Source organism: Equus przewalskii, chromosome 4 (genome assembly GCF_037783145.1).
Source record: "Equus przewalskii isolate Varuska chromosome 4, EquPr2, whole genome shotgun sequence".
NCBI classification, from domain to species: domain Eukaryota; kingdom Metazoa; phylum Chordata; class Mammalia; order Perissodactyla; family Equidae; genus Equus; species Equus przewalskii.
In genome coordinates this window covers 62,533,522-62,558,587 of record NC_091834.1, presented here as the reverse complement: position 1 = coordinate 62,558,587, position 25,066 = coordinate 62,533,522, and the positions used below count along the sequence as shown (strand labels likewise).

At 41.0% G+C, this 25,066-nt stretch overlaps 1 protein-coding gene across 10 annotated transcripts in view; it reads left to right on the top strand.

Moving 5' to 3' along the window:
• The window catches only part of PDE1C (phosphodiesterase 1C), a 597,159-nt gene that overhangs the window by 323,432 nt on the left and 248,661 nt on the right, over positions 1 to 25,066 (top strand). The window lies entirely within an intron of this gene.

Sequence of the window (25,066 nt, the reverse complement as noted above, 5' to 3'; positions counted from 1 at the left end):
GGGTGGGGTTGGGGGGGTGGGAGGGTTGTTGAAACTTTATGGATGGGAACACAAAAGGGTCTTTAAATACACTTTTAGTGTTTGAATTCTCTTTTGCCTGAAATTTTCCTCCGCCTGATTCACTGACCCAGTACTGTTGAGCTCAAAGCATAGTTACAAATTCTTTTAAGGGCACTGATGTTTTTTCTGATTTATCTGTGGAAAGGGTAATTTAAAGTAGAATATCCTCCGTCATCACCCTCCATTACTCTGTTTTGTTGAGAAGAGTTTGGAAAGCACGTTCCAAAGAAATAGAGTTGCTTGGACATTTTGTTTGCCAAGCATTAGAAGCCCACAGTAAGTCTAAAAGGCTAGTGTCTGCTTTTCATTGATTGTATTTGACTGGTATTATAGCTTTAAACAGATTATATTCAGATAAAAAATCACTAATGCAATTAAAATCTGCCACTAGGTTTCAACAATGGTACTTTCAGATGACCACTTTAGTCTTACCTTTTCTAATGAGCATCATCTCATAGCAGAGATTCCTATGTCCTATGGTTTCCAAATAAAGTCAATAATTCAAAGTTGTGGTGTTGTAATTTGATATGCAATGTAGAGGTGCACAAATCATTGAGAGAAAGTGAACTGAAACTTTAAAGCTTCCTGAGGTTGCTATACTTTTCTAAATATGGTGAGCTTATACAGTTGGGTAAATGATTCTGTCTTGTTCAGGTTCATCGGGTTCATGGTAGTAATTGCATGTGAACCATTGAGCAGAGTGTAAATTATCATTCAGATTAGAGGGTATAGTAGTTATCAGTAATGAAAGGTAATTTATCATTTTCACATGTCGTTAACCTGGGGTATGAGATGTTTCAAAGTTGCTTCAATTTTATTTTAAGGGGAGATAAATAAATAGGTAAGAGGGAGTGAGAGCTGCTCAAACCTGTCAAGTTTCAAATTACTCTGTTGATTATTTTTGAAAGCATGTTTTTGCATATCTGACATGAATGCTGTTGCATTTTTTTATTACATTGATGTAATAAAGAAAGACTGACTTGTACCAGCTTCATTAAAATCATATGAAATGAAAATTAATAGAGCATTGGTTTGACCTCTTCTATTTTTAATCACATACATATTTTCATATGAAATAGATCCATGTCTACTAATCTATCATTCAGTAATAAACCATCCCTAAACTTAGAGCTTGAAACAACCATTTTGTTTTGCTCACAGTTTTATGGGTCAGGAATTCAGGAAGGACTTGGCTGGGGGATTTGTATCTGGCCCACTGCTGTGAGCTGGGGCTGCTGGAGATGGAAGATCCACTTCCGAGATCGCTTCCTCTGTCACATATGGAGAGTGTTGGTACTCCTTGTTTCTTTCTCTCTCTCTCCACATGGCTTTCATCCTCCAGGGTGTCTCCATGGAGCTTGGGCTTCTTAGTGCATGGTGGTCTCAGAGTAGTTGCACTCTCAGCTGGCTTCCTAGCCCGTATCTTCCAAGACAAAAGGCATGGAAGCTTCTAGTCTCTTAATTATGGCCTGGGCCCAGAAACTGGCACAGTGTCACTTCTGCTGTATCATATTAGTTAAGGTATCACAGAACCCACCCAGAGTCAAGAGAAGGGGACATAGATTACATCTCTTGATGGAAGGGTGTTAAAGAATTTGAGGTCTTCTTAATATACCAAATTTCAACATTTTTCAGAATGATTTTGCTTGAGACCTTTACCAGGGATCTGTAAATTTGGATTATGTGATACCTCATTTGATGAATAGTAGATGCTTTTAACTATATCTTGATACTCCTGTCAGATGCTGGTCCGCTTGAATGTATTCTTGTCATTTGGTGATTAATTTGGGCTGGGAGCAGCTGTGATTCCTTTTTCACATTAGGGACAAGCATACTGTGTGGACGCAACTGGTTCGTTGAATTCTAAGTGTAGTAGTATGGCTTCAGTTAATAATTAGTCAAACAAAGCTGGTGGCTTCATGTAGGAAAACTAAATGACATAAATGTTCTGTTGAAAAGCTTTAGATCAGATAGGTTTGCTTTGGACATCAGGGAAGAGACATCCAGGATACAAAAATAATCTACCTTTGTTTAAACGTTTTTTTGCTAAGGTCTCGTTTCATTTCATTTATGTATTTATTAATCTTTCAAAGCCATGTTAAAGAAAAAAAAATCCGCAAACTTTCAAAGTCATCATCATCCTGCTCTAACTCAACTGAGACAGATATCTTCCTTTAAATTTTTTATGAAGTGCTGGGCAGACCTGAGTAGTCCGGGAGAATGTTTTGATGTTTGTGGTTCTACTGAGTCTCACTTTTAGCGTTAAGGGAAATGTACTCATCTCGTCCAAGACCAGAATTACAACCCAAAGAGTGATGTTATAAGTACTCTTTACTGGGTTGGCAAGGGCACCAATAGATAGGAGGTACGCTCTCCCTGCACAGAAAACCTTATTGGATTGGGCTTTAAATCAACTCGATTTAGAGGGAGCATCCTTTTGCCTTGTGAATGGTCTTGTTCACGAGGGCCAGTCATTCCAAGAGATTTACTGAAGTAGTGAAATGGTAATTTGACAGCTAGCCAGGATTATACCGGAAACCTGCTTCCCCATAAAATTCCCATCAGGTTGTTTTTAATACAGCTGCAGCTTCAAGTTATCAGGTTTGGCTTTGAAAAGTTTATATCCTTGAGAAAGCAGGCCAGACCATGTACAAAATAATCACAAATGCCTAGAAATAATCTTATACTTCTGGGCTGCCACTGAAGGAAGGAATTGCTGTCAGAAATAATGTTATAAGCTGACTATGTTAGGAGTGTGTCTGACACACACACACACACACACATAAACACACTCATCCCTATTTCAGTATGCTAGGGAATGCTGTGATTGATCAGCACAATCAGAGGCAGAGGTACAAATAAAGACATACGCACAAACCCGAGGGACCTCTGCAGACATACGTCCAGTTTTCATGTCTGGATTGTGGAAATACTTTGGTCAGGATGACCAGGAGTTGGAGTTTTGAGCAAAACCCTCATTAGTATGAAGGTTTTTGTTGATTTATTTGTTGTTAATTCTAGCTCTGTTTAGATAGTTTAAATAGAAGTTCTCATTGTGACTATATCTGATTTACCCATTTTATAAATCTAGACATTTCTTGAGCAATTACTTTAGCCAAAGGCATCTCTCATGTTTTTGATAATCATATTATTTTGGTAGTCATGTGCATAGTACTTTATAGAAATCTCCCAATTTACCAAAAATTTACTTAATACTATTGCCGTACACTTAAGTAAATACTGGAAATAAGAAGATCTGTAAGAAATAGCCTCTGTGAAGAGGTGCACTGGCTTCTAGGTGAGACACGTGAACAAAATAATTATAATAGAAGGTGGTAAGGGCTACAACAGATATAAACATTGAAGGTCATTGGGAACAATTAGGTATTTTGGGAGGAGCTTACATTATCATACACTCTTCTCTCACTAGATCACAAAGATAGCTTAAAATATTGCTTATTATTCATGGTGTTTGAAAGTTTGGGTTTATTAAAGTCTAATAGGATGGTCCAGAATCTTTTCTCTTAGTTTTCTTTGTCAAATGTATGTTTTGCCAGTTCTTTAGGAATATGGATAATAGATTGGTCTCTGTCTGTTGCAAGGCAAAACAAGGAGTTATTTTTCCCTTAAGTGTCTAATGCCTTCTTTCACTTGGATTTTTATGTGGCCCAGTAATCAGGTTTGATGAGCCCAAAAATTGATTAAATCCAGCAAATGATTTCCTTAGTCAAGTCTGCCCATGTTCCGCCTTCATGAATCAGCATACTTAATGAGTCATCAACAGAACTGCCACCTTTGCTGTTAATAATAGATTGTTGTGTGTAGGGGGTGGGAAGGTGAGTGTATATCACCCTGTGGGAAAGTTGCCTTCTAAGAAGTTGTATCGTCGTGTTAGCAGGTGCATCTTTTGCTGAACTGTGCTCCCATTTCGTTCCCAGAACACACTAAGTCTCATTGGTGGATTTTGAAGCTCTTTCAGCATCATTGATGTAGGATCAGTGGACTGTTGTTCTCCACCTTTGCAATGAAAAATGACAGCTAAATAACTTGCTGGGAAAGTTAAAGGGATAATGGGATAAATCAAGGCACATATTTTTGCATACTTATGGATAACCAATCCTGTGTATTACTACTTACTTAGTAGTACTGATATTTAGAGCCTGAGGATTAGTGATGACATTAGGGACAAGAGGATCTTCCAAGAGATAAAATCCTTTAAAAAGTATTTTCCTATTGTGATGACTGATAAATTCCTAAAATAGTAAGAACATATGCATCAGCTATGAGAATATGTCCAGTTTACATTCCAAGATTTGCAACTGAATCAGGGCAACTTTACAGTGAATGGTGGCAGGTCCGGGTAGACCAGAAAGAGCAGCAGAGTGGTCTGGTTAGAGCACAGATCACAAATGGACATGAGACTTAGCCCACAAAGGATAATGCCCAAGGCAATTAACATGGGAAAGGCCCTACAAGTACTATAAATTGCAGGTGAAACATAAGGGAGAAAGGAGGATGATGGAGAGTCTACATAGATAGTTTGGTCAGAGTTCAGAGTGGCAGGCAACTGCCACTCATTTATTCCTTACTCACTCAGTCACCCTCCTACTATATCAGCAGGAGTCAGAGGAGCACAGGTGCAAGGATGTAGACCCAGAAAGACCGAGGCAGGAGTTAGGAACTAGGTTTAGTGAGAGAGGGTGCTGAGATATGTAAGTAACTCAAGCACTGAGTCGGGGTAGTATGTCTAGACTTTAGTAGAAGGAATGACCTTGGCATTGAACTTTCATTTTCTGAGTCAAGAGAATCATCTAGACACAATTGAATCTTCTTTTCTTTTCCATCTTCATGTCTGCTAATTACTACCATTCTCCCACTCACTCAGGATCCAAACCTTTGAGTCACTTTATATGTTCTTCTGTTGTATGTGTTTCTTCAACTTTAACTTTTTGTTCTCTCCCTTCACCCATGATAAATGGGTGTCTTACAGGTTGTGGGCTTTTCCTTCTCACTATTTTCATTCCCGTGATCTTGATCCAGTCTCATTACCCATCTCTTAGAGTATTGAATAGCCTGCTAACCTCTCTCTTTATTGTGCTGTCTTTGTCTTTTCCATTCTGCCCACCCATGACTGGTTACTTTTTCTACAGTGTCTCTGATTGTGCCGTATCTGCTTAGAAAATAACAACAGCAACAACAAGCCTCCGCTGGCTTCCTTTTGGCTAATAAAGGCCTATCTTGTCTAGGATTTTAAGGGTTTCTACGTCTGTCTCTACCTCAACGTCCCTGCCTTTTTTCTGTTACTCCCTTCTATTCACCCTGATTTCCAGTCACGTTGAGCTCCTCGCTGACTGTCGTATTTGCCTTGTATTTTATATCACCCCTTCTTCATTCATAATCTTTCTAGTATTTTGAGTGTTCTCATTTTTACCTGCTGAAATCCTGTCTTTTCTTCAAAGATCAAATTCAAATGCCATTTCTTTCCCTGGAGCCTTCTTAGATCTTTCCACCTAAAAGAGATCTTGCTCTCCCAGTTACTAATTCCATGTACTACTTCCATGTACAAGAAGTAGTTGGGTGCCTGTCATTCTTCTTGGCATCATTGTGATTTTATTGAGTAGGGAATATGTTCTCCAAAAGTATGGTGCCTTGGACATAATTGTTAAGTGTAGGTTGAATTTATGCGTGAATCAGATTGGGATCCTCCATGTATTTCTACCATGGGCCAGAAATAAAGTTAGAATTACCAGGTGGAACTGTGGGTAAATAAGCTCAGATTGATAAATGACTCATAGTTATAAATGTCTTTGCAGATCACCACATACTTCCACATTTAGGTCTCTTTGGCCCTCACACTGGCCAGAGTGGAGGCCTATGAGGTCAGCAAGCCAGATGGCCTGCATGATCAAGAACCAGAAAGTACATAATTGCTTGGATCATTGACTCTGCTTTTCTTTTTGATTTAAGTTCTTTCAACATGAACCTCTAGCTTTGGGTGGCAACTCTGAGAGTATTTTTGTTGTACGTCAGTGCTTCAATCTCCATCTTTCCTCCATTCAAATCATTAATCCTGGAGATGTTCAGAGTAGTGCCACATATATTGGTTTGGGGTGTATTATTCTGAATATTTAATAACTGCATGGTGTGCATCATTTGGCTATTCTGTGGGGTTTTAGCAAAATGTTTTTGATAATCATTTTCTTAGATTGCCTAATAAGGCCTAAGTACATCTTTAAGACTTTAGCAGCACTCATGCTGGGCATATAAAGTTAAACCCAGACTTTAAGTTGCCTGGGTAGGCAAGTCTCTAAATCCCTCCTAATCCCAGTACTCTTAATACTGAAGAGGCAGAATTGACTTGATTGATTCACTCATTGGTGAGAGCTCCCAAATTTGGGCCAAGTCCACCTACCAACAACAGCAGCTTAAGAGGCAGATTTTGGAGGCACTGGGTCCAATAGTGTAGATTAGAGTTTCTTACCCTTGGCACTATCGATGGTTTCATTGTGGGGCTGTCCTTTGCATTGTAGGATGTTTACTAATATTCCTGGCCTCTACTCACTAGATGCCAGCAGCAACCCCACATCCCCTAGTTGTGATGACCAAAAATGTCCGCTGGAGGGTTAAATCACCTCTGTTGGAGAACCACTGGTGCAGGTGAAAGATTGAGAATCATATGTGGATTCTGTCACTAAGTTAGCTGTGCCAACTGACTCCTCTGTGGTCTCAGTGTCCTCGTCTATAAAGAGAGGCGGTTGAACATGAGGATTTCTCTGGTTTTTTTTTTTGGCTCAAAAATGATAGTCTCTGATTCTGATTACTGGGGTCCTCCCACAAGAAAGTCCAGACCACTAAACAACGTTTATTGTAAGGGCAAGCACTCTGTGTCCTGTGGCTGAATCACCGGAGAGGACTGAATCATTCCCGGTTAGCACGGAGGTCCCTGGGCAGGTAACATAATCTGGCCCCATAGTGATGGTCCTTTGGCTACAAGCCAGATCACTCTTGGTTTGGATACTTCTAATTTCACTGAAATAATGTGAACTAATCAGGAGAAGGATATTTAAAGGACAATTGCCAAAACACACACTTTGGCAGAAACATAGGTATGCCTAAAGGGCACCCTGTTGATTAAACTTATTGTCTGTCCGCTGGGGGCCAGGTGCTTCACACACATTATCTTATTTAATCTTCACAATGATTGTGTTTTACAGATGAGGAACTCAGGGAAAATAAGTAGCTTGACTGAGGTCACAAAGCAGAGAAATGGTTGGGCTAGTGTTTAAAGGGAGGTCTTTGAGATGCTAGAAGCTTCTTGGTTCTTTCCATTTCAGTGGTTTCATAATTTTTTACAGCTGTTGAACCTCCTCCCCTCCCCTCCCCCCCCCCCCCAACCAGTGCAGCAGCTTAAAGCTGAATAAAATCAAAAGGTCAGAAAGATACGCCTTTTAGAGTTCGTCTCCCCACTCTGCCAATTGCTCTTTTCTCATCAGGACATTTTATATTTGAAAATTTTATGTTTGGCCTCAAACCAAAAGTTGAAGCTCTTAGGAAAGTTTAATGAAGACTTAAAAAAACCCCTACAAGCTATATTTAAATAATGTCATTGAAGGGGGAAAATCCTTCACCTCTACCACCAGGTTTTTTTCCAAAATCTTCTATTTTAGTACTTAACATCTTAAAGCGCTTTGAAGTGATGTAATCAGTCATACATGAATATATAACTTTTTATGCATAAAAAGTAAATAACAAAAATAGAATCAGGTAAAAGAAAACCTGTTCTGTACTTTTCTATCCTCTGATTTAATAGATAATACCTTTTTGAAGTTCATGAGGTCGCTGCCTGAATTTTTCCCTTTGCCTCTCTACAAGTGGAATCACTCTCAGCTTTGGATTGTTTATTCTCGTAATTTTGGGGTGTCAAGGAGAGGGAACCTGGATGAAAATTTCTAAGCAAGCTGGAGGCGGTGGACTAAGCCCAGAGTGTGTATTGGAAGAGACGTGTCTGTAGTCTCTGCTCATTCACTAAATGAGAAGGGCGTAGGGTTGGGTCAAGAGCAGGGGTTTGGAGTCACCCATCCTTAGGTTGAAATCTGAGTCCTGTCTTGGTCAAATGGAAATAATACTTGCTTCCTAGGGTTCTCGGAACCCAGAAGGAAATAGTCTATGTGATGCACATAGGAAGTCTTTGGAACCCAGAAGGAAATAGTCTATGTGATGCACATAGGAAGTCTTTGGCACATGGAGAGTGCTCAGTCAGTGAGGGCTTGGGGGATCTTGCAGAGAGAAACCAGAATTCCCTGGTCACCGTGCAAAGGGCTTTGACCTTGAGATGGTGCAGGGTGTAAGTCTGGGGCCCTCTAAGAGAACTGGTCGGAGGCAGATAGGCCCTGCTCTTTAGGTGCTCTGTGAGGGCGGGGCTGTGTGTTATTTACTGAAGAGTAGAATCAGCCTTAACAAGAGATTGGTGACTGTCTTTTGGGGCCTATGTAAAAGGATGGGAAGAAGATTCGGGTAGGTGGGGCAGGAGAGCTAGCTATGCGAGGGCAGTAGTTAGTGGGACGTGGGCCTTAACTAAGAAACAGAAGTTTGGAAGGGCCCAGTCTGGTGTGGTTATAGAAGATCTTTCCACAGAAAGGCACTCACAGTTCATCTTCATTTTTAGTTTTCTGTTTTGTTTTATGTTCTGTGTTCTTTAACCTATCACAGGGTGAATAGCACTATATTTTATTGGTTGGTAGCATGCATTCTAGAGTCAGAAGGCCTAGCTTCTAATCCCTGTTCTCCTACTTCCTGTGTGTGTGACCTTTCGTAAATTAATTTCTCTAAGCCACTAGTTCTCAAGTGAAGGCAGGTTTGCCCCTAGAGGACATTTGGCAGTGTCTGGAGACATTTTTGGTTATCACATCTGGGAGTGGGGTATACTACTGGCATCTAGTATATAGTGGCCAAGGATCTTGCTAAACGTTCTACGATGCTCAGAACATCACCACCATAGCAAAGAATTATCTGGTCCAAACTGTCAGTAGTGTTGAGGTTGAGAAACTTTGCTCTAAGCCTCACTTTCTTCATCTGTGTAAAAGAGAATAATAATAGTACTTACCTCATAGGGTTGTTATAAGGGTTAAATGAGATAAGGATTGAAAGCATTAAGGACACTTCCTGGCTTTTAGTAAGTGTAAAAAGAATTTTAGCTATTATTATTAATGTTACTCTTTTGACCTATGATTCATTGTTTATGTAGTGGATTTATGAATTCTGTTTCATGGTTTATGTAGCGGACATATACGATTTTACAGGTGAATTAGATGCACTTAAATTTTATAAGGAAAAGATTTTAAAGTACTTTATATCATGCATTGAAAGAGATTTTGAAGTTGTCTTGAAGGGATAATATTGTTTGGTTTATATAAATACAGTGTTCTCTATACTGAAACAAATCAGAAATCATAAGTTCTACATGCTGTTATAGTCTGTTAGCCCTGAAAAAGCGTAAAATCACAGATCTCAGAAGAAATTCTTTGATATTATTGCATATTGTTACATAGGAGGCAATAAAACTAAACAAATTTGCTGGGAAATGAAGTCCCATCCCTTGCATGCAGGGAGTGCAGAAAGTAAATTATCATAATAATTTTAGCGAAAACTAGTAGCTACAAGGTAAGTCCCAATATAAATTGGAATGGATTCCTACGTAGTAGATCAGACAACAAAAATATTCCTTGAAAGTGATACTTTCACTCCAGTAACAAGTACAGCACCTCTGAAAACATAGCTCTGTCTGGAATCACCAGACAAGCTCCTCTCTGCTGTTGAGTTTGTGAATTGAGGTGCTCTGCCACTAGGGGATAGGCTTGTCCTGGCTGTCCTGTTGCCCTCTGGTAGAAATACAAATGGAGGACTTGTGGGCTGACTTTTCTATAATCAGTTCCTTAATCTTTAAGATATGTTTTATTATTTAGATCATAATCAAGAGTTTATTTTATCATTAGCACAGCAATTAGATAGCTTAAGAAAAGAGCCTGATGTGTGCCATATGGATGGTGAGGTGTGTATCATCCTTCTGCTGTTATGTCAAATTTGTAATTCCAAAAAATTTAGCCATGATTTTGTGATAATTTTACTAGTTCTAGTGTACTATGTTGTTAGTAATACATTTAGTAGTCCCTACTGCTTACTCATAACCCGTTATCAAGAGGGAAAGATAGAAAATCAATCCCTTTAGTAATGCAAGCACTGCCTGTTGGATGGGTGAACGGAAGCCTCATTCCTTCAGAATACATAGTGGTCCCCTTTGGGAATGAAGGCGCTTAATAATAACAATAACAATGATGGTGATGATGGTGGTGACGATGACTGTGATGATGGCAGTGATGGTAGTGGTGGTCCATGAGCACAGCTCTTCACGAAGACTGTGCTTTATGCTTATTAGATCGCAGTAACTTCGTACTTTCACCTGTTTGTTTTACATCTGCTTTTCCCCCTGCTGATTTCCCTGTATTGAGAAATGTGTTTAGGAGCCTGATTTGGAGGTTTGACAGGTGAGGTTCTGATGAAGCCAATGTAAAGCTTAAATCGCTTCCCATTTAGCGTCATTATTTTGAATAGAAAGAAAATTTCTTTAACTTAGTCTCTTGCGTGGAAAATGAATTGTGTTTAAAGGGTATTTTGGCCTCCAGACTGGTTCCCCCTCCTTGATATCAGTGACTTACTTCTGCCATTGGTTTGTGTGGGACACTGTAGGGGCATAATTATACCAGAAGTCAATAAACAAGGCAATACAGCACTGGCGCTCAGAGCATGGGTTTTGGGGTCTGAGAGACCTAAATTTAAATCCCGTTTCCATCCGTCCTTAACTTCGTGATTTTTCAGCCAGTTAAGCATACGTATTCTCAGAGTATGGGCTACTAATAGTAGCTACCTCATAGGGTTGTTGATAAGGATTAAATGAGACCATGTATGTATGATATATGGCCCAGTTCTAGGTATATAGTAAGTGCTTAATACATATTGGCCATTAATATAATACCCTCCCTCCCAATAAAAATTTATGGCCACAGAATGCCATTCTTCATCATAATTAAGAGTGAGACCTTTCAGACTCTCTGCAAAACTTAGTCTCCCCCAAGGACTTATTCTGCTTGCACAAAAGATTCATTCTTTAGGATCTCATTTGTCAGGGGAGCAGTTGGAATGGTGCCAGCGAGTTATGGGCAGAGGGGAGAGAAGCTGCTGCCTGGTACTTCAGGCTGATCCACAAAGCTGTGAAGACACAGTATGGGTCTGCAGATAGAGCCTTAAAAAAGGACTCCAACTGTTTTAGCCAAAGATTCTCAGTTTCACTGGTTTACTGCTACTCTCTTGGTACCTATATTCATCTCTAAGAGGTCCTGTGATTCGCAAGTCACTGGGTGGGGACCTAACATATCCACCAGAGATTTAAAAAAGGGGAGGTCAAATTTACAAAATGAAAGCCAGTCCACATGGTTGGCATTAACAATACTACTGAGAGGTTGAAAGAAGAGCAAATTAAAAGTATTTAGTTTTAAAAATGAGTTCTACTGAAAGTATTGAGTAAAATAGAGTTAAACACATTTTATCTGTGGATGTAGGTTTTGTCTTGTCTGACTCCACTCCCAGACCAGACTCTTCATTTCATTACATGTTTACTGAGTATCAGCTATGTTCTGGTCACGCACCGTGAGACATTAAAAAAAAGAAGCAAGATGTAGTTTCTACCCTCAAGGAGCTAATGGCATAATGGGAGAGAGAGGGACCCAGGCAGGTTATTTCAGTCTAAGTTCTTTGATAGAGATGCAGAGATGCAGAGGAGGGGCACTCGGCTTGGTTTAAAGCTTCAGAAAAGGCTTGGTGGAAATCACACTTGAGCTGAGACTTAAAGAGGAATAAGAAAAGATAGCCACATATGGAAAGGTGGTATAGGTATTTATTTAGAGGAAATAACGTGAACAGGTAGTTGATTTTTATCACTGCTTTTGTTACCTGAGTCCCAGTCTCTGCTCTGGCTTGAGTGAGGTTTGGGATGCAAGGGTAGGGCTGCTTCAGTGTGCTCTGGGTATCCTTGAGGGTGAGCTGCGAGCCTTAGTTACCTACCGCACAGAGAGGTAGATAATCACCCCTCTAAGGGCTGCAAGCAAAGGAAAGAAGACAATTAATAAAGACTGTTCTCTACTTGAGGGCATGCAGGGTGGCCCCCTTGACGCTATGGACTACTTGTCTGTCAGAATGGCTCATCCCAAAGAAACCAGGGATCGCTTCAAGATAGGAATCCAAAGGCAGATGAAAAGAATCTCTTACACCTTCCATAAGGGAGTAGAGATTAAAAGTGATGGTGAGAAATGTTCCCTCCTCCTTGATTTTCTCAAGGAGTTTTTGTGAGGCTGATATTATTTCTTATATGTTTGATAGAATTCATCAGGGAAACCCTGTGGGCCTGGGTTTCCTGTGGGACGATGTTATTCAAAGAATTCTTAAATGATATCAGAATCACTAGGAAGATGTGTTAAAATGGAGCTTGCTGAGACTCCACCGCCAAAATTCTGATTCTGTCATTTGGGGTGGGGCCTGAGGATGTGCACTTCAGAAAGTTCCCAGGTGCCATTGGTGTGAGGAACCAACCTGGATAACTACTGCCTTAATAGGGATAGGGCTATTCTGATTTTCTCTTCCTTCTTGTGTCATTCTTGGTGAGTTATGTTTGTCAAGAAATTTGTTTATTTCACCTATGGTGTGGTATCCATCGGTATAAAGTTACTTACCATCTTTTTATTGTCTGCAAGATCTGTAGTGACGTCCATTCTTTCCTTCCTGATATTCGTAATTTGTTCTTTCCTTATTTCTTGATCAATCTTGCTACTTATTTATTACTTTTATTAATGTTTTAATAAAACCTAACTTTTGTGTTTTTTTCTATTAATTATTTTATATTTTGTTGCATTTTGCTCTTTATTGTTTCCTTTCTTCTGCTTACTTTGTTTTTTTTTAAATTTTTGATGAGGAAGGTTGGCCCTGAACTAATATCTATTGCCAATCTTCCTCTTTTTGCTTGAGGAAGATTGTTGCTGAGCTAACATCCGTGCCAGTCTTCCTCTATTTTGTATGGGGGATGCCACCACGGCATGGCTTAATGAGCAGTGTTTAGGTCCATGCCCGGGATCTGAACTGGCAAACCCTTGGGCCACCAAAGTGGGGCAGGCAAACATAACCACTACACCACTGGGCTGGCCCCTTACTTTGGGTTTAATTTTCCAACTTCTTAAGGTGAAACTTAGAGCACTGATTTTAAACCTTTCATCTTTTCTAATGTGAGCATCTAAGCAATGCAGTTCTCTGTAAGCACTGTTTCTCCTCTTGTCACTCCCTACTGCCTGCTTCATACCCTTGGTGTTGCACTTGTCACACTTGACTCTTGTTTGCCTCCCCAACCATCCTATAAGCAACTTCATAGAAAAGACCCTTTTTACTCATTTTCGTTTCCCAGGTGGACACATAGGATGAGCGTGTTGGAGCAGGTGGATGAGTGAATTTGGCTGACCTGGTGGCTTAGATCCCTCTTCCTTTGTCCTTGTTTCTTGCCATTAAAAAGGAGGAAACATCCTTTCTGAAGCAAACCTTGTGGGAGTGGAGAAATCCTGTTTTGAAAAAGTATTATGGTAGGTGGCAGTGAGGCTGGGCTGGCACTCAGAGAACGTTATGCCACTGCCTAAGTCAGTTGAATTTTTTCTTAGCTGCCCCCTCTCCAGTGTTTCATTTGGAGGCCAGGCTGCCCTTCGTGCTCATGACCAAATGGGGTCAAGATGAAATTTCTCTCCCTTCGAGTTGGATTTCACAACTGACCAGGTGCATGCTAGCTGGAATGAGGAGTTGCTTTTCCCTGTTCCTCAGCAGCAGCTGGCGTCTGTTGCAGTCAGGGGCAAGGACTGCCCTCTGCTAATATACTCCGTATACTAGAACAGATAAGAATTCATCCTGTTGGGATTTTGAACTCCTGGATCTTCAGAGATAAAAACTCTCAAATGCATGGATTTTCTGACTTTTGAACAGCTTATTTAAAGGGAGAGGAATTATGGTGTTCATTTCTCCAGGGGAAATTGGAACTTCCCTGGGGAATTTTGTTTGGGGGCTCAGCATTATGTAAATCACTTATAATAAACATTTATAACAAAATATCACTTCTTTATTCTCATACTTTTAAATCTATACCAGTGGTATAGATCTCAAAATAAACAAACAAAGCTATGCTGAGGAGAAAGTAAACTGCTTTGAAATAATAATGACTATTCTGGTAAAAATAATAATAGCTATAATAATACGTGATGATACATGGTCATCGTGGTGTTCCTGGCACTGGGCTAAGTGCTTTCCACGTTTATCTCAGTTGATTTTTATTATACCCTCTGAGCTAGGTGCTATTATTGTCCCTGTTTTATGGGTGAGAACATGAGTAACTTTCTGAAGGTTACAAAATAGTGGGGCTTTGTTTCAATCGAGGCCGGTTTAGCTCTTGACCCCGAGCTCTTCGCTCCTATGCTATCCTGTCTCTCTATCTGACTTTGGGGATGTTGGGAGATAGCGACAGAGTCGGGTTATGACTTCGCGTTTGCTTTAAATTCATCATCAGTGCTGATCACACTCATTCTGTGCAGGTGATCTGGACATCTGCTTCTCCTCTGTTTGGTTTTCCTGTGCATTGAAGCCGAGCATGACTGGGGGCTAGCATGAACATCCCTGGGGGAGAAAAGGAAAACAATCTTTGAAGAGAACGAGGACCTTAGTGAAAACTGTGCTAAGGAAAAGGGTCTTCAAATTGCTCAGCCTCTTCTTTCCCTGCTAAGGGGAGTCCACATACCAGATTGGCATCTCTGTGTGAGGCACAAATCTGTGCTGGCACAAATCAGCTTTTCTTCCTTTTTGTGAGATTGATGATGAGCTGCGGCTTCTGATTGAGCCATTATTGGGGGAGGGGAGAAGAGCGAGGGAGGGGACTGTCTAGAAGCTCCAGTCCCATCTGTCAGGCCATAAGAGGACTTGATTTCTTCCTCTTTCGGTTTTTAGAAGCTCATGATGGAAACCGGCTTTTCCAGTTCTCTTCCCATGAATTCTCCTGGCTTCTCTTTCCATCAAGGCTCTGATTTCCAGGTGCTGTAAAGCAGTAAGTGGCTTTCCTGCTTACTGTGACCTGCAGTAAGAAACACATTTTACACGGTGACTCAGAGTGCATTCACACTCACACACACATGTTCACACATACACACACGCACATTCTCACAGCTGAAATAAAAGTTTTATCTTACTACGAGTGATTAAGTCTATTTCAAATTGTATTCTATTTTATTAACATAAAAAATGTTGGTTGTGACCCAGTAAACTGATTTTGTTATCCACTGGTGGGTAGCAGCCCATACTTTGAAAATTATTGATGGTGATCAGTGGGAGCTGAGTATAAGGGCATAAACTGTATCCTTTTGTGGATATATCTGAATGTCCAGGTCCAGCCTAAATGCATTAGTAAACCCAGGTGCCATATTTTCCTCTAATCTGAATCAGAGGCGAGTCATTTGAACATCCCTCTCAGGTCTGTGGGTCAGGCCAAAGGAAATAGCCCACATAAAACAACCTGGAGGAGTTTCACGTTGAAGGCCCAGGGCCCTTGACCTTTGCCTGCCTACGTGGTGCAAGGTGAAAGCACTAAGTAACCGGAGCCAACTGTGTCTTGGGAATCACCTCTGGCTCTAAGAAGCCCCAGAGAATCTGTGTTCTTTGGGACTTCACAGTAGATAACAGCAATAATGGAAAGCAGGTTTTTGTTTTTTTCCTTTGCCAAAGTGCATCTCTTTAATAACAAAGGGAACTGGGCTTCTCCGATGCACAGGGTGACATGAAATGCTCCCTGCTAATACATTCCATACACGTTCTTCACCCAGCCTATGAGACTGTAAGTTCATTAAAACTGTTGAATGAATTCCAGGGTGAGGAAGATTAAGCTGTAATTTACTGTATTTCATGGCTCCCTTCTCCCTTTTCTTTAAGCCCATTCATTTGTGGGTGAGTCACAGAGACAGTAAATTCCCCACAGAGTATCACACATCCTAGGGAACTGACTTTTGATTCTGCTGGGATGCAAACAAGAGAGAGTCTGCCCCTCCCCTCTTGCCTCTCCCTGCCTGTGGATTCAGTCCTCAGTTCACCGTGGGAAGGTCTTAGAGTTGTCAGCTGATCTCAGGTGAAGATGAGTTTGAGAAGTCACCTTCTGAATAAATTGTGTTGGTAGTAGAGCTCATGGTCTCCAGTTATGGACTGGTCTTCCCCATCTCCATCTTTTGGCTCACTTGTGAGTCCTTCTTTGTACGTCCATGCTCTGCTGTTGTGTTATGCCTGGGAACTCTACAAACAGCACTTCTCAAACTTTAATGTGATAACTGGAGGATGTTGCTAAAGTGCAAATTCTGATCCAGCAGGTCTGGAGTGGGGCCTGAAACTCTGCATGCTGATGGGTGATGCTGATGTCCTGGTCCCTGGTGCTTCTTTGAATAGCATGGCTCCACAGGCTGGTGTGCAGATGGCTGAGAGGACACTCTCTGAATGTTTATCATCTTTGTAATACCTAGTATGCAACCATGGGATGGTAGATTTTAATCTACAGCAAGAGACTCAGGAATCAGCATTCCTTCCGGGTAGAGTTGATCTGTACCCTCCAGACTGATCACTCCTCTAAATGCGCTTGTCTTGTATCTTATGTGCCTTTTGGGAGTAAAGGTCCTGTTTCCTGTCAGCGGCTGTGTTCACATATGCTCAGCAGTGAGTGGATTCGCTGTGAACTTGATTCTTGCCTTGGAGTTGTGAGGAGTAGGGTATGCTCAGGTGGCAGAGAGGTGGGAAAACTCTCAGGATGTGAGAAATTCTTGATAGTGGCACGTTTAACCAGAAGAAAGCAGTCTGGGCTTGTTGTGAAGTCCCTGCTGATCTGGGACACAGCCTGACAGTCAGTCGAGTGACAGCAAGTAGCTTTGTTTTCCTCTTTAGGCTGTGGGGTCTCCACTCCTCTGCCTAAAAACCCCTTGATGCGGCCTCTTCTCTCCAGGACAGCATGTGGCTTTTCTAACTAGTTGTGGTAGCCTGGATTTCTGTGACACATGTGGTTTTAACTTGACACATCACCATGGTTGATTTAAGAGGAAGTATTTGATAGTGCTGTAGCTTTTGGCCCTAGAAAAGTCTTAAGTGTCTTCTTGTTTTGCCTCAGGTGAAGCCACAAGCTCACACGATGAAGGGTTGTGCCCAAGGTCAGACAGCCTCATGTGTCCTCTCCTGACTTCTGGGAAAGTGGAGAACTCATTTCATAACATCTTGGTATTTCTCCACCAACAAGTATTGCTCCTGGAATACAAACCTATGGCTTCCACTGTCTGGTGCCCCCTGACGATGTCTGGATACAGAGTCTCCTTGCCCGGCCTCCTCCCTCTCCCACACCCCTCCTGTGTACAAGCCCTTGGACCCTTTGTGCCCAGGGGGCCTCCTCCTGTTCTCCCACCACACATCCACACTGTGTTCTTACCTCTGTTTCCTGTTTATCCATCAAGGCCCTGGTCGAATTCTACGTCTTCCTTGAACTGAAGATCACTAGGCTGGGTGTCAGGAGCCCTGGGTTCTAGTCCCTACCCCAAAATAAGCTATGTGACATGGGCAAGATCTTTATATTTTTGTGCCACTGCGACATGGGCAAGATCTTTGTAATTTTGTGCCTCAGTCCCCTCTTCTGACAAAGGAACTAGACCACGAATTTCTCTAATTTCGTAATACTCTGATTCCGCACTAATCACTGCTTTCTCAGAATGGTTGCCCGTGAGACACTGTGGAAAAGTTGCCAGCTAGACCTGAGTTTAGATTTCCAGCTCTGCTATTAATCAGTGTGTGGCTTTAAGCAAGTTATTTAATCTCTCTGGGGCTTCACTTCTCATTAGTAAAGGATGAGGTGGTTAGGAGGATTAATTGTATAGTGAAATTATCTGACGTATTAAACACTGTCAGGGTAATTTTTTTAAAAAATGTAAAATTATACTCATTCTCATGTAAAATGAATCTGTATTAAAGATATTATTTAACTCATTATTAGTGAGGGAACTGGTAAGATGTTACAGTTAGTTCAAATGACAACCCAAAGAACAGACGCATTTATAGATGAGGAAAGAGCAAGTGGAAGGCAAAACTTTTCCCACAGTGGACGGGGGAAGTCGACTGACTCTCCACGAGACAGAATCTGTTTGCGTGTCTGTAGACAGAAATTATTTTGTGTTGTTATCAGTCATCCACAATTTACAGAGCTGTGAAATAGCTCAATGGCTGTATGGGATGTGCCTATTGGACAAGAATGGCGTACCTTCTTGGGCAGAAGCAAGAGAAAGACAAACCACTTGGTCAACTTTAAAGCTTTTTCTTCCTTCTAGTATATGTCATGACTCATCAATGGGATGGAGGAGTGTAGCCCTCCCATAGAGGGAGAAGAGGTCCATATTAGCAAGGGACAATAGTATCTACTGCAGTTGGCATTTATTTTGTAAATTACTCAGATTTATTATAAATTCTTAATTAGGTTTATTATAAAGTCAAAGACAATGAGGAGCTGTGAATCGCAGTTGCAGTCTTGCATCAAGCTGAGCATCCAGTTTATTTCTCCATTTTATTTTTATTTCGTAGTATCATCAAGGCCCTGATTCAAACACAGATAAGTAGAAGCATATTGGTGTGTTCAGTTTCACCTGAGAAGATTTGCAGAGGTCTGAATTTTTTTAAATAAGCAATTCAGGGATACATCCACATATTCAAATATATACGTAGATATGGAGGGAGAAGCTTTATTCTTAGGACAGCACAAATGGAAGTGAGGTGGGTCCCAATATATTAAATTTTGACTTGGGATAAATGCATTTGAGAGTGTGTGTTGTTGTATTAAATTCTTTTCTTTTTTTTGAGGAAGATTAGCCCTGAGCTAACTGCTGCCAATCCTCCTCTTTTTTCCAAGGAAGATTGGCCCTGAGCTAACATCCATGCCCATCTTCCTCTGTTTTATATGTGGGATGTCTACCACAGCCTGACTGGGTACCATGCCCGCATCTGGGATCTGAACCGGTGAACCCCGGGCTGCCGAAGCGGGACGTGTGCACTTAACTGCTGTGCCACTGGGCCGGCCCCTCTTTTTTTTATATAAGGAAAATATGAATATATTCTCTCTATAAAATATTAAAATATGACTGAGAAGGCTAAAGCGTCCAGTCCTCTTTGACTCCCGTCTGTCTCCTCACCCATTCTTATCCCAGGTTTCTCCTGAAGTAGTGTAACTGAAGCCAGTTTGGGGTGTGTGCATTTTATATGATATTTATTTTTCTACAACTCACTTTTTCACTCACTCATTTCTTGGAGATTTTCTATGTCAGCTCATAAAAATTTACTGCTTTTTAAAAAATTCATAGTATTTAGGTTGTTTCCAGTTCTTCGCTGTGATAAGTTATGCTGGAATGAAGTAAGAAGGCCCGTTACTGTGCTTATGAAGGGACAGTCTCTAAAATGCACGATGCCGTGACTATCCTCTGTGCCTCCTCGCTCTTTCAGATGTATTGGTGCATGTAATCAATGTTCATTGCTTTGGAAATCCCTTTTATAACATTTACACAATTTTTTTTTTATTAATGTTATGATAGATTACAACCTTGTGAGATTTCAGTTGTACATTTTTATTAGTCATGTTGTGGGTACACCACTTCCCCCTTTGTGCCCTCCCCCCACCCCCCCTTTTCCCTGGTAACCACCGATCTGATCTCCTTATCAATGTACTAACTTCCACCTATGAGTGGAGTCATATAGAGTTCGTCTTTCTCTGACTGGCTTATTTCGCTTAACATTTACACAATTTTTTAAACCTAGATTGCATTACCTGTTTGGGTGAAAGTTATTGAATGTGAAAACCTTGCTCTTAAATTAAACTCTTGATTCCTTGGGTTTGTTTCTATGAAATACTGTGGTATTGGCCCCTCCCCTGCCTTCTCTCCTCCACTTCTCCTTTCCTTTCCTCTCGCCTCTCACTACATTTACCTTCACTTTTTTTGCAGGCCCCGGAGAGCATTACACGTTTTATTTCATGATTTATTCTGCTTCTTTAACATCTGTAGATGATTGTTAAAGCAGAGCTGGGTGCAGCATCAATTTGAATCACAAAGATAAACTTAAGATGAGAAATTCTTTGCTTTTCCAAACAACGTGGGAAAGATATAAACTGGAAATAAAATAATAAGAATAACCTGAAGTTGAGCTGGTTTTCACATCAACATAGATCTCCACCTTTGTCTATGGTTTGTGTAGATGGAAGGGTGAATTGTGCCGTTCCTGCTGACTCTGGTGAACTTCTAGAAGCAAGAATAGTGAAATGTGTGAAGAGATTTCGTCAGTGCGTTTGAATGAATAAAGAAATATTTGAGAGGGGGAAGCCTGGGCCCTTTTAGATTTACAAGGAAAGTCAAAATCTGCGCTTTCTCGTATGGTAACCAATCACGTGGCTATTAACCTTTGAAATGTTGCCACTACTGCCACATGTTAATATGGTAATTATTTGGATGCATCAAGTTAAATCAAATATACCATTAATATTAATTTTACCTGTTTATTTTTTAAGATGTAGCTACTAGAAAATTTAAAACGCAGTATGTGACTGGCAGTGTCTTTCCGTTGGACAGCATGCTCCGGCTGTTAACAGCGAAGAAGGCTGGCCCTGAGCCAGGAATGCTTCTGCCTCACCCTCTCTGTTAAGGACGTGCTTAAGTTCTGATCCTACCTTTAGTCACTAAAGGTGATTAAGTCTGAATCCCAAGAAGACTTGCCTGTGCTCTTTTCCTGATTGGTTTTTGTAGATTTAATACGGTTTCAGTGTAAGACTTATTATATCAGGCTTTTGCTACTCTAAAAATGTGAAGTGAAGACTTTAAGGAAATAATAATCCCTACATTAGCCTAACAGATAAAAATTTTTGTTCTTTTTAGTTTTTCTGTAGTAGTTTGTAATGCAGCCCATGGCAGTGAGGCTCATCTTGATAGAAGAGCTGTGATAAAAGAGTTGTGATTTTTATTTTTGGTGAGGAAGATTGGCCTTGAGCTAACATCTGTTGCCAATTTTCTTCTTCTTTTTTTTCTCCCCAAAGCACCCCACTACATAGTTGTACATCCTAGTTGTAGCTTGTTCTAGCTCTGCTATGTGAGACACCACTTCAGCATGGCTTGACTAGCAGTGCTAGGTCTACGCCCAGGATCCAAACTGGCGAAATCCCTGACCGCTTGACCACTTGACCACTTGGCCATGGGACCAGCCCCCAGTGTTGTGAGTTTTTGATTGCTAAAAATTCCTTCCTTTTATCTCCTTACCTTTTTTTGGTGGATTTCTTTGCCCTTGCAAAGAAAATCGAAACAGTAGCCTTCATTTGTGGCATATTTGGAGTCTTCTATTTTCCCATATTGGTAAAGATGCATTCCTTTAGAATGCTGTAACTTGGTCTCTATTTAAACACACACATAAGCTTACACACAAACACACATGCAAATATAACACACAATACACCGTTAATTCTGCGTGTCAATTTTTTTGGTTTGGGTGCTTTGTCAGTCTCTGAAGTTTTTTTTTAATCAATAAGCTTTATTTTTTTAGAGCAGTTTTGTCCACCTTTGTCTATGGTGGACACAGCAAAATTGAGTGGAAATTACAGAGAGTTCCTGTATAACCCTGCCCCCCTCCCATCCAGCCCCCCCCCACTATTAGCATATCAAAACAGAGTGTACATTTGTTACAGTTGGTGAACCTACATTGACATATCCTTATCACCCAAAGCTCATAGTTTACTTTCAGGTTCACTTTAAGTGTTGTACTTTCTGTGGGTTGGGACAAATATATAGGACATGTATCCATCATTATGGTATCATATAGAGTAATTTCACTACTCTGAAAACCCTTTGTGCTCTCTCTGTCCCTCCCCAAACCTCTGGTAGCTCCTGATCTTTTTATTGTCTCCATAGTTTTGCTTTTTCCATGTCATATAGTTGGAATCCTACAGTATGTGGTCTCCTCACATAGGCTTCTTTCACTTAGTAATATTGCATTTAAGTTTCCTCCATGTCTCTTCATGGCTTGATAGCTCATTTCTTTTTAGCACTGAATAATATTCTATTGTTTGGATGTACCACAGTTTATTTATCCATTTACCTACTGAAGGACATCTTGGTTGTTTCCAAGTTTTGTCAATGATGAATAAAACTGCTGTAAACATCTGTGTGCAGGTTTTTATGTAGACATAAGTTTTCAATTCATTTGGGTAAATACCAAGGAATGTGATTCTTGGATCATATGTTAAGAGTATGTTTAATTTTGTAAGAAACCTCCAAACTGTCTTCCAAAGTGGCTGTACCATTTTGCGTTCCCACCAGCAAGGGATGAGGGTTCCTGTTGCTCCACATCCTCACCAGCATTTCATATTGTCAGTGTTCTGGATTTTGGCCATTCTCATAGATGTATAGTGGTGACTCTTGCTTTAATATGGTCAGTGAGCAGTTCAGCTGGAATTCTCTTGTCCTGACAGAGTGTTGTTCTTAGAGGACAGAGGTATGTTCTTGATGTTCTGAGATGGACAGTGAGTCCCTTCAGTGGTGGCTTTCGAGGAGTAAGAGAAGATGGCAGACCAGCGATGAGGCACCAGCATTTCATCTAAAACTGTGAGCCATGGCCAGCTCTGCTGTATGGGTGAACATAAATTTGGTGCAGGCTGTGGACTTGGCAAAGGAAAAGTGGGAGTGCTGAGTCTAAGCTGGAGGCAGCCTTTGTTCCATTTGGTGCTGGATTCATTCTAACCACGGTTTCTGAATTGTATTGGGGGAGAGGTGTGTGTGTGTGTGTGTGTGTGTATGTGTGCGTGTGTGCGTGCGCACGTGTGTGTGTGTGTGTGCACGTGTGTGTATGGGAGAATATTGGTTACCTCAACATGCAGCTTTTGTTTTCTGAGAACAGCTTGTGTAACTAGCTGTCAGATGGAGGGGCCTCATTAGCAGAGCAAATTCTTGGGAAGGTATTACAAGGAAACAGAAGCTGCCAGAACTTGGTTGGCCTGAAAAGACACCGCTAGGTAGGTGTTCTGATCCTCCTCCTTATGATCAAAAAGAGAATGTGCTCCCTCCTGATCAGAACAGTGTGGTGGGGGCCTGTATCCTCCCTGTGTGACCTTTGGCTGTAAATATGGTTTAGAAACTGCATCCATAACGTGGGTGCTGAATAAGTAATTATGGGCAAGCCAGTCTGAGTCAGCCAATAATTGACCTCAATCGTCCTCTCCCTGCTGTGGTGAAATCCCACCCATGGTGAACCTACTGCGTGGCTCTGCCTCACTCAGAGCTGCTGTTCCCACTTTTCCCGCACTGCTCGCTTTTGCAGGCATCTTTGGTTGCCTGTCCTAGCTTAGAAGCCTCGGCCAGCCGTGCTGGGATCAGCAACTCATGTTCTGAGTGGTAGCAGGCAGCTGTTTCAGTCATGTCTTCAAGCAGTGAATACATACATGCTCCTAATTACTGTCACATGCCCTGTTGCCCACTGGTTTCTGCTGACTCCCCTCTTCCCATTTTCTTCCATCGCTGCCTCCTCTCCACTCTGACCTGGACCCTGGCCTTGGGTTTAAGGCTGTCCTTGTGCCTGACCTCTCTCTTATTACTATCTTTTTGGTGTCTGGCATATAAGTTAATAAATGAGTAGGCACATTTAGAGATGGGAAAGTGTACTCTGGAAAGATGGTATCTCTATGTGAAGATGATTCTTAACATGCTGCCCCTTTTCTGCACTGTCTTCTTTGACCCTTGATGCCAGCAAGGACTCATTGCAGTCTGGGATATTTGCCTCTTCTGTCAACTGATTCTGGGACAATTTCCTGCTTTGCTGGTCCTCAATTCTTCCATTTTAAGCCCCCTGGATGGATTCTCTCATTGGGCTGGTACTTGAAGACAGCACTTTTCTAGTGTTCTGCTTGCCATCTGTCCAGGTCATTACAATTCACTAAAAGGAAAACAAAGGGGGGATTATATTCACCGAGAGAAGTGGAATTGCAATTACCTCAGGAAGGAGACAGAGGTAGAGAGCTTAGGTGTTAAATGTTCAAAGCATGGCTCTTGTTAAAGTGCTACATTTCAGCCCTGTGGCTGAACTGTGTGTGGGATTCTGTGCTTCTGAGAGCTTACAGAACTATGACTCAGTGGTTCAGTGATTCAACCTAGGCCTACTTACAACAAATGTGCCTGGATGAAATGAGCTCTGACTTTAGTCTTTGCTATCTCTGATAGTTGTTGAAGGAGGGAGAAATAACCATCAGAAGTAAGGTCATGCAATAAGGGAGAAAGGAAAAAAGAATAAAATGGTGGAGAGTTTTCTTTTCTTTTTTTGTTTACTGGAAGAGAATTAGTACTTCTTGAGTCCCAGGCTCTTACTAAATGCCATATATGTTTCTTCAATTTGCACAACTACCTTAGAAAGTTGGTGTTCGTGTCCGCATCGTATGAAGCTATATTGAAAGCTTAAGACAACTTTATAACTTGTTCCCCAAATCGGGTTTTCATCAATTTTAGATCTAGTAGGGATGGTTGTACATCTTCCTCTCTCCTGCCTCCCTCCCTTCTTTTCAAAAAAGTATTTATTTTGTACCTTAGTCTTCATTCAGTACTGTATTCACTACTGTTCACCTTAGTAGAGATAAACCTCATGACACATCTTGATATGAATTGACCATATATTTTTAAAACTTTTTTATTTTTAAATAATGATAGACTCATAGGAGTTTATGGAGAAATGTACAGAGAAGTCTCACGCATTCATCCCCCAGCCTCCCCCTGTGTTAACATCTTGCATGATAGTAGTAGTATATCAAAACCAAGAAATTAACATTGGTACAATTCGTACAGCTTATTCAGATTTCGTCAGT